We start from the raw sequence: 8786 nt of genomic DNA, 5'->3' as shown, positions 1-8786 counted from the left end.
ATGCCTCTGCCAAAGACCCTATCAGAGAGCGAAGTGGGGAACCTTGAAGACTTTTTCCCCACAATGATTCGTTGTTGTTGTTGCTCAGTTGCTAAGTCTCCTCTGACTCTTTTGCAACCCCATGGACTGTAGCCCGACAGGCTCCCCTGTCCACGGGATTTCCCAGGCAAGAATACTGGAGTGGGTTGCCCCTTCCTTCTCCAGGGGATCTTCCCAACCCAGGGACTGAACCCACATCTCCTGCATTGGCAGTTGGATTCTTTACCACTGAGCCACCAGGGAAACCCATAATGACTCATGCTCAGTACTTGTCCACTCCCAGCACCCTCCCCATCCCCACCCCCTTGGCTCAGGGTCCAGGAATCTGCCAGAGGCTTCTGTTTGGGAATCCCTATCAATGAGATGACCCCAATGTCTACACCAATCCCCCTGACCCTCCTGCACGCTGTCCAATGGAGGAAATGCAACAGGGGCATCGGTGCTTTCTCTGGTTTGAGCCTCTTGCTTATATTTCGGGTTGAGTGACTAAAGGCTTTGCTGTGACTTGCATTTGGGCTTGTTGTTGCTTTAATCAACTACACCGACAGCCCAGGTGGCAGCCCAGATCTCTCTTCAACTCAGCTGAACTCATGACAATAAATAATGTTTCAGGAAATAACCTTATCCATACATCATTTCTTATTCATGCATCCACACATGTACAGGAGCCAGCTCATCCATGAAATAAATGTCCAGAAATGGAATTCAGTCTTTTCAGAGACTTTTCCATCAATTTAGCAGCTGGGTATTTGCTCTCAATCTCCTCTTTCACCCTCCCCACTCCTCCTGAGTATACAGAAGAAGGGGCTCCCTCAGAATCACAGCGGTGGCTTGAAGAAGGTTGCGTAGTAAAGAATTCAACTTGGCTCAGAGAGGTCTGGGCTTTGTTCTTCTGGGGACTAGATCCCTCATGCCATGAGGCACCTAAGCCTATACCACAGCTAGAGAAGCCTCCAGGTGCCACAACTAAGACCTGAGACAGCCAAATAAATAAAGAAAAAGGTGGCTCTCTAAGAACTCCTCCTGACAAAATCCAAGTGTTGGCAAGAACGTGGAGTAACTGGAACACTTGTCTGCTGTTGGTGGGAGTGAAAGTTGGTACAACCATTGGAATAACCTGCTACAGTTGAACATGGCTATGCCCCAGTGATCGTACACCCAACTGAAATGCCCTCATATGTTCACCAAAGACACTTATTGGTGTGTTCATATATGCTCATCATCACAGCCTCCAATTGAAAATAACCCAAATGTCCATCAGCAGTGAATGGACATATGGTGAAATATTCACACAATGGAATATTAAGCAGCAATGAACACAAAGGAACTTCAACTGAACATTTATATGCCAACAACTCATTTAGCCATCCCATTTACAGTCCCTCTCTCAAGAAAGCTATGTAACTTCATTTTCTGGGGGTGGGGGTGGGGGTGTCTCACTGCACAGCTTGCATATTTTGGTTCCCCAACCAGGGATTGAATGGGGCCACAGCAGCAAAAGCACCAAGTCCTAACCAATGGACCCCAGGGAATTCCCAGTAGCTTCATATTTTTGGCTTCTCTGTTGGTCAGTTTATAATTTCAGATACTACATCTGCACTTTTGTTTCCTGCTTCGTCAACTATACATAGATTGCATCTCTTAATTTCTCTTTACTCATGGTGACCTAGGACCTCTCCAAGCCCAAGTTCCTTCAGCTGAACAAGAGCAGATGGGAAACAGTCTGACTTGATAGCTAGTCATGAATCCATTTCTCCTTCTTCCTGGGCACATAACTGTTTCCCAGCCTCCCTTGCAGTTAGATGTGACCTTGTAACCGAGCTTTGGCAAATGGAATGTGAGCAGAAGTAATCTATGCCACTCCAGGTGTAGCCCATAAACACCCCCATATGAGTCTGACTCTCTCTCTCCCCGACCCCCGCCCCCAGCCAAATGTTCACACCCAAGGTAACTTGAGATAAATGTCCTGAAGATGACAGAGCCTGCAGCAACCTGGGTCCCTTATTGATTGCTGTGTCATGAACTTCCAGTACTATGTTGAATAGAAGTGGCAATAAGTGGACATCCTTGCCTTATTCCTAGAGGAAAAGCTTTCAGTGTTTCACCGCTGAGTAAGATATCTGCGGTGAGCTTTTCATATATGGCCTTTATTAGGTTGAAGTAGTTTCCTTGTTTTCCTAGTTTGTTGAGTGTTTTATCATGAAAGGCAGTTGAATTTTGTCACATGCTTTTCCTGCATCTACTGAGATGACTGTGTGATTTTTATCCTTCATTCTGTCAGTATGGTGTATCATTGTCATCTGTAGAACCATCCTTGCCCCACACAGGTAAATCCCACTTGGTCATGTTGTATGATCATTTTAATGAGCTGTTGAATTTGATTTGCTAGTATTTTGTTGAGGATTTTTGCATCTATAGTCATCAAAGATATTGGCCTGTAGTTTTCTTTTCTTGTACTGTCTTCATTTGGCTTTGATATCTGGGTAACACTAACCTCACAAAATGAGTTTGGGAGTGTTCCCTCTTCTTCAATATTTTGGAAAAGTTTGAGAAGTATTGGCACTGATTCTTCTTTAAATGTTTGGTAGAATTCTCAGTGAATCCATCTGGTCCTGGGCTTTTCTTTTGGGGGACATTTTTGATGATTGATTCAATCTCCTTATTGGTTGCAAGTCTGCTTAGATTTTCCATTTCTTCATGATTCAGTCTTTGTTGGGTATGTTTCTAGGAATGTTTCCATTCCTTCTAGCTTACCCAATTTGCTGGCATATAATTGTTCACAGTAGTCTCTTATCATCTTTTCTTTATTTCTGTGTCATCAGTTGTAATGTCATCTCTTTCATTTCTGATTTCATTTACATCTCTCTCTTTTTTTTTTTTAGTCTAGTGAAAGCTCTATGAATTCCATTGATCTCTGTAAAAAGACATCTCTTAGGTTCATTGATTTGCCCTGCTTAGTTAACCCTTTTTTTTCCCCTAGCAAGAAAATATGCACCTAATTAGACCACAAACAACCAAATAATCTCTCCTGGTACAGAGTTTTAAAAGCTTGTCATCGGCTTTACAGCTCATTTAGCAATCAATTGTGAGGCACTGTGAATTCCTATTTAAATATTTTGTTGTCTTATTTCTCCTGAGTTTTATGTCTAACCTCTGTAAGTAGATTATACTTTCCTTGAGGGCAGGAAACAGATATTATATGCATTTGTATCACCCATGGCTCATTGAAATACTGAGTCGGGCACTTAATATGTATCTGGTGATTTGATTTGAAGTCTCTTGTCACTTAGCCTAATTTTCCGATCTTTTCCCCAGCTATGGGCCGCCTCAGGCCCTTTCCACATAGCTTTTCCAATTTTAGTCTGCTCTTAATTGTCTTTGTGCCTTTCTCTTTGCTATACCACACATGCTCAGTGGCCCTGTATTTCCCTTTTATATCACTCCTGTTCAGATCATAGAACTCCCCAAAGGATGTCTCACCTGATTCTCACTCTTTGCAATGGCTCTAAGCTCTCTATTAATGCTCCAGAGAGTACTCAGGAGGCAGGTAAACCATGAAATGTTAACTCAGGAGGGTGGAAACCTCGGTCAGCAGGAAAAAAAAGAGAGGACCTAAAAGGTTGACACTTTAAGAGGGTAATCAAGATTGCAGGGATTAGCATAGTTAATATTTTGGGAATTTCCTGATAACTTTCCATTTCAGGAGAGTCTAGGCATGGTTAAGTCATGCAGAGAGGGAGTATCCAGTGGGGTGGAAACTTTTCAACAGAAAAAGTCTCTTTCAGCTCTAACAAGGAGATGAAACCAGTCAATCCTAAAGGAAATCAACTCTGAATATTCATTGGAAGAACTGATGCTGAAGCTGAAGCTCCAATACTTTGGCCACCTGATGTGAAAAGCTGACTGGAAAAGCCCTTGATGCTGGGAAAGATTGAGGGCAGGAGGAGAAGCGGGCAACAGAGCATGAGACAGTTGGATGGCATTATCAACTCAATAGACATGAATTTGAGCCAACTCCGGGAGATAGTGAAGGACAGAGAAACCTGGTGAGCTTCAGTCCATGGGATCACAAAGAGTTGGACATGACTTAAGAACTAAACAACAACAACAAGCTCTAATGTTCTTTGATTCAAACTTACCATTATGTATTGAAGTGTATCCTCCAAAACAGATATGATGAAGTCCTAAGCTCCAGCAACTCAAAATGTAATTTTATTTGGAAATAGGGTCTTGATGGAGATCAAGACCTCCATCAAGGTTAAAATGAGACCATTTAAGGTAGTCCCTTATCCAATATAACTGAAAGTGAAAAGTGAAAGTGTTAGCTGCTCAGTTGTATATGACTCTTTGCCACCCCATGGACGGTAGCCCTCCAGGCTCCTCTGTCCATGGAATTCTCCAGGCAAGAATACTGGAGTGGGTAGCTATTTCCTCCTCCAGGGGATCTTCCTGACCTAGGGATCGAACCCAGATCTCCTGCATTGCAGACAGATTTTTCACTGCCTGAGCCCCAAAGGAAGCCCCAATACAACTGGGGTCCTTATAAATTTGGACACAGAAACAGACACCCACAGAGAGAAAAGATGATGACAAAGGTAGACAGCAGACATGCAGTTTCAAGCCAAAAAGTGTTTGGGGCTCCCAGAAGCTAAGAAGAGACAAAGAAGAATTCTACCCAGAGTCTCCGAGGAAGCTCCGTGCGGTGGATACCTTAATTTCAGACTTCTGGCCTCCAGAACAGCGAGACAATAAATTTCTATAGTTTTAAGCCACCCAGTTTGTGGTACTTTTTTATTTAATGTTTTTTTTTTATTCTGGTAAGAGTCACATAATATAAAATATATTATTTTAACCATATTTAACTGTCAGTTCAGTGGCACTAAGTATTTTCGCATCATTGTGCAACTCTCACCATCATCTGTCTCCTGAATTTTTCACCTTCTTAAACTGAAACTGTCCCCGTTAAACACTAATTCCCCAATCCCCATCCCGACCCCACCCCACCTCCAGCCCCTGGCATCTCCTAATGTACTTTCTGACTCTGGGAATCTGACTATTCTAGGTCACAGCAGTCCTAGGAGACTAGCACACTTACCTTCTCCATGCTGCCTTCCCTTTACCCATAAACAGGGTAAAACCCATAAACATCTGAATTTGATGTCAACTTCGGGCTTCCCTGGTGGCTCAGCAGTAAAAAAATCCACCTGCCAAGGCAGGAGATGCAAGTTTGATCCCTGAGTCAGGAAGATCCCCTGGAGAAGAAAATGGCAACCCACTCCAGTGCTCTTGCCTAGGAAATCCCCATGGACAGAGGAGCCTGGCAGGCTACAGTCCACAGGGTCACAAAAATCAGACACGACTTGGCGCTAAACAACAACGTCAGCCTCACAGGAGTGGGAGGGTTTTCACTGAGATAAAGATACCGATGGGTTTTTAATATCATGCACAAGTCAGCTTCTCACTGAGTTTGCAAAATAAGCACAGCTGTTCCAAGGGTGCTTTTGAGAGGAAAATCTTCTAAAGTGTTCCTTGGGAGATAGCTTCCCAGTTTGCCACGTTCTTTTCTCAGAAGACCCCAGACAACTCAGCTCCCTCAGGACTAGGCCTGCCAGCCCCTGTGAGTCTCAGAGGTGCTGAGGAAGACAATCTGCTGGTGGTAGCTGCTGATGCTTAGTGTCAATTCTTTGGAAAAACTCTCTTTGCTTCTTAGAAGATTCAGTTTCCCTAGTCTGTGTGCCAATATCCACAATATCCATAAACAAACCAGAGCCCTCTCCCAAATCTCACTCTCTAAAGCTTATATTCAAGTGGGGAGAACGAGGTAATAATAAAAACACACACACAATAAGCTAATTATACAGTAGGTTAAGACATGATAATGGTTTGGGGAGAAAACTGCTGCTGCTGCTTCTAAGTCATGTCAGTCGTGTCCTACTCTATTTGACCCCATAGACGGCAGCCCACCAGGCTCCCCGTCCCTGGGATTCTCCAGGCAAGAACACTGGAATGGGTTGCCATTTCCTTCTCCAGTGAATGAAAGTGAAAAGTGAAAGTGAAGTCGCTCAGTCGTGTCTGACTCTTTGCGACCCCATGGACTGCAGCCCACCAGGCTCCTCCGTCCACAGGATTTCCCAGGCAAGAGTACTGGAGTGGGTTGCCATTGCCTTCTCTGGGGGGGAAAACTGAACAAGGTTATAACCCAGTCTTCATTCTGTTGCTCGAATAGTCCCAGCTTTAAACCATCAGGAATGACTTCAGGTTGGTTCCTGGGTCCTTTCACTACAGCCCCATCATCTTCTGGGCACTTCCTTACTTGCTAACATCATAATACGTTCCAAGCTCATGGTTTCCTTAGAATTACATATTTCTCCAAGAAACCTTAGTGTATGTGTGTATGTGTGTGTGTGTGTGTGGATGGGCTTCCCTCATGGCTCAGACAGTAAACAATCTTCCTGCAATGCAGGAGACTCAGGTTTGATCCCTGGGTCGGGAAGATCCCCTGGAGAAGGGAATGGTTACCCACTCCAGTATTCTTGCCTGGAGAATTCCATAGACAGAGGAGCCTGGCACGCTACAGTCCATGGGGTCTCAAAGAGTTGGAAATGACCGAGCGACTAACACATACAGAAACACACACACGTGTGTGTGTGTATATATAAATATATGAGAATGGTATTTAGAAGCCATGATCTGGGCACGACATCTCTAAACATGCTCATTGCTACTGGCTTGTCAGTGCCTTCTGAGAAGGCAGAACTAGGAAATACACATGGGTAGGCTAACATTCATACACGTATTTGTATTTATTTCTATGTTTAGCAATCTGTAAATATATGAAAACAGAAATTGGGCTTCCCTGGTGGCTCAGTGGTGAAGAATCTGACTGCCAGTACGGGGGCCACAGGTTTGATCCCTGGCCTGAGAAGATCCCATATGCCGAGGGACAACCCAGCCTGTGCGCCACAGCGACTGAGCCCACACACGGCAGCTACTGAGCCCACACACGGCAGCTACTGAGCCCACACACGGCAGCTACTGAGCCCACTCATGGCAGCTACTGAAGCCCACTCACCCAAAAGCCCATGCTCTGTCCCAAGAAGTCACCGCAATGAAAAGCCCACATGCCGCAACTAGGGAAAGACCACGAGCAGCAATGAAGACCCAGTGTAGCCAAATAAATAAATAAACATAATAAATAAATAAATAAAATTTTAAGAAGAATCCACTGATCAGGAATTCCCTGGTGGTCCAATGGTTAGGACTTTGCACTCTTACTGCCAAGGGCCTGGGTTCAATCCCTGGCCCTGCAAGACATGCCAAAAAAAAAAAAAATCTGTTGATTAACTTGTGTGGGTCTATTTCTGGACTCTATTTTGTTTTCTTGATTTGCGTCTATCCCAATGCCACTGTTTTGATTACTGCAGCTATATAGATAAGTAGTAAAATCAGGGACTGTGATTCATCTAAATTTATTCTTCATTTTTAAATGTTTTAACTATTCTATCCCCTTTGCCTTTAGGTATACATTTTGAAATCGGCTTGTCTGTATTTACAAAAATCCCTGCTGGAACTTTGATAGGAATTATGTTAAACCTATAAGTAAATTTGGGGAGAAATGTCATCTCTGTTATATTGAATCATCCAATCTGTGAACACAGTCTATCTCTCCATCTATTGAAGCCTTTGATTTCACAACTTTTCATTGTTTTTATCATACAGATCCTGTACATATTTTATTAGATTTATATCTAAGTATTGCATTTATAGAGCTATCGTAGATGGTATTGTGTTTTTAATTTCCATTTCCAATTGTTCATTGGTAATATAGAGAAATAAGACTGATGTGACTGATTTCTGTATGTCAGCCTCCCATCATTTGACTACAGGTTTTTTTGTTCCGTAACAGCATTACTGGATTCCACCTCTTAATCTCTCATGAAGAAGTTCTGCTTCAATATTCATAGATTAAATTAGTCTGTGAATTTCCTTTTGCTGCTTTGTCAGGTTTTGATACTTGTCTTTGCTCAGGCTGCTATATATAACAAAACACCACACATCATGTGGCTTTAACAACAGAAACTTGTGTCCCACAGTTCTGGAGGCTGAGAAGTCTAAGTTCAAGGCACCAGCCAATTTGGTTCCTAGTTAGGGTCCAATTCCTGGCTTGCAGATGGTCATCTTCTGGCTGTGTCTTAACACAGCAAGGAGAAAGGGCGATGTCTCATGACTCTTAATAAAGTTACTAAAGGAAATCAAGCCTGAATATTCATTGGAAGGACTGATGTTGAAGCTGACGCTCCAATACTTTGGACACCTGATGTGAAGAGCTGACTCATTGGAAAAGACCCTGATGCTGTGAAAGATTGAAGGCAAGAGGAGAAGGGGATGACAGAGGATGAGATGGTTAGATAGCATCACCAACTCAGTGGATATGAGTTTGAGTAAACGCTGGGAGACAGTGAAGGACAGGCAGGTTTGGCGTGCTGCAGGCCATGGAGGTTGCAAAGATTCGGACTGGATTTATCAAGTGAACAACAAAAATCCCTTCACGAGGGTTCAGCTACTTCTATAGTTATTAGTCTTTTGGTTTTCACTGTCTTCTTAAGCCAATCCTGGTAATTTTTATTTTTTTTAATTTATTTTGGTTTTAAATCATCTTGATTTTCAAGAGGATTAACACTGCATCATATTAAATAGGCTTTCATAATTTTCCCCCTTACCTTTATACTGCATAATATCATGCAACA

Source organism: Bubalus bubalis, chromosome 14 (assembly GCF_019923935.1).
Source record: "Bubalus bubalis isolate 160015118507 breed Murrah chromosome 14, NDDB_SH_1, whole genome shotgun sequence".
NCBI classification, from domain to species: Eukaryota; Metazoa; Chordata; class Mammalia; order Artiodactyla; family Bovidae; genus Bubalus; species Bubalus bubalis.
Note: the sequence above shows the minus strand (reverse complement) of the source record.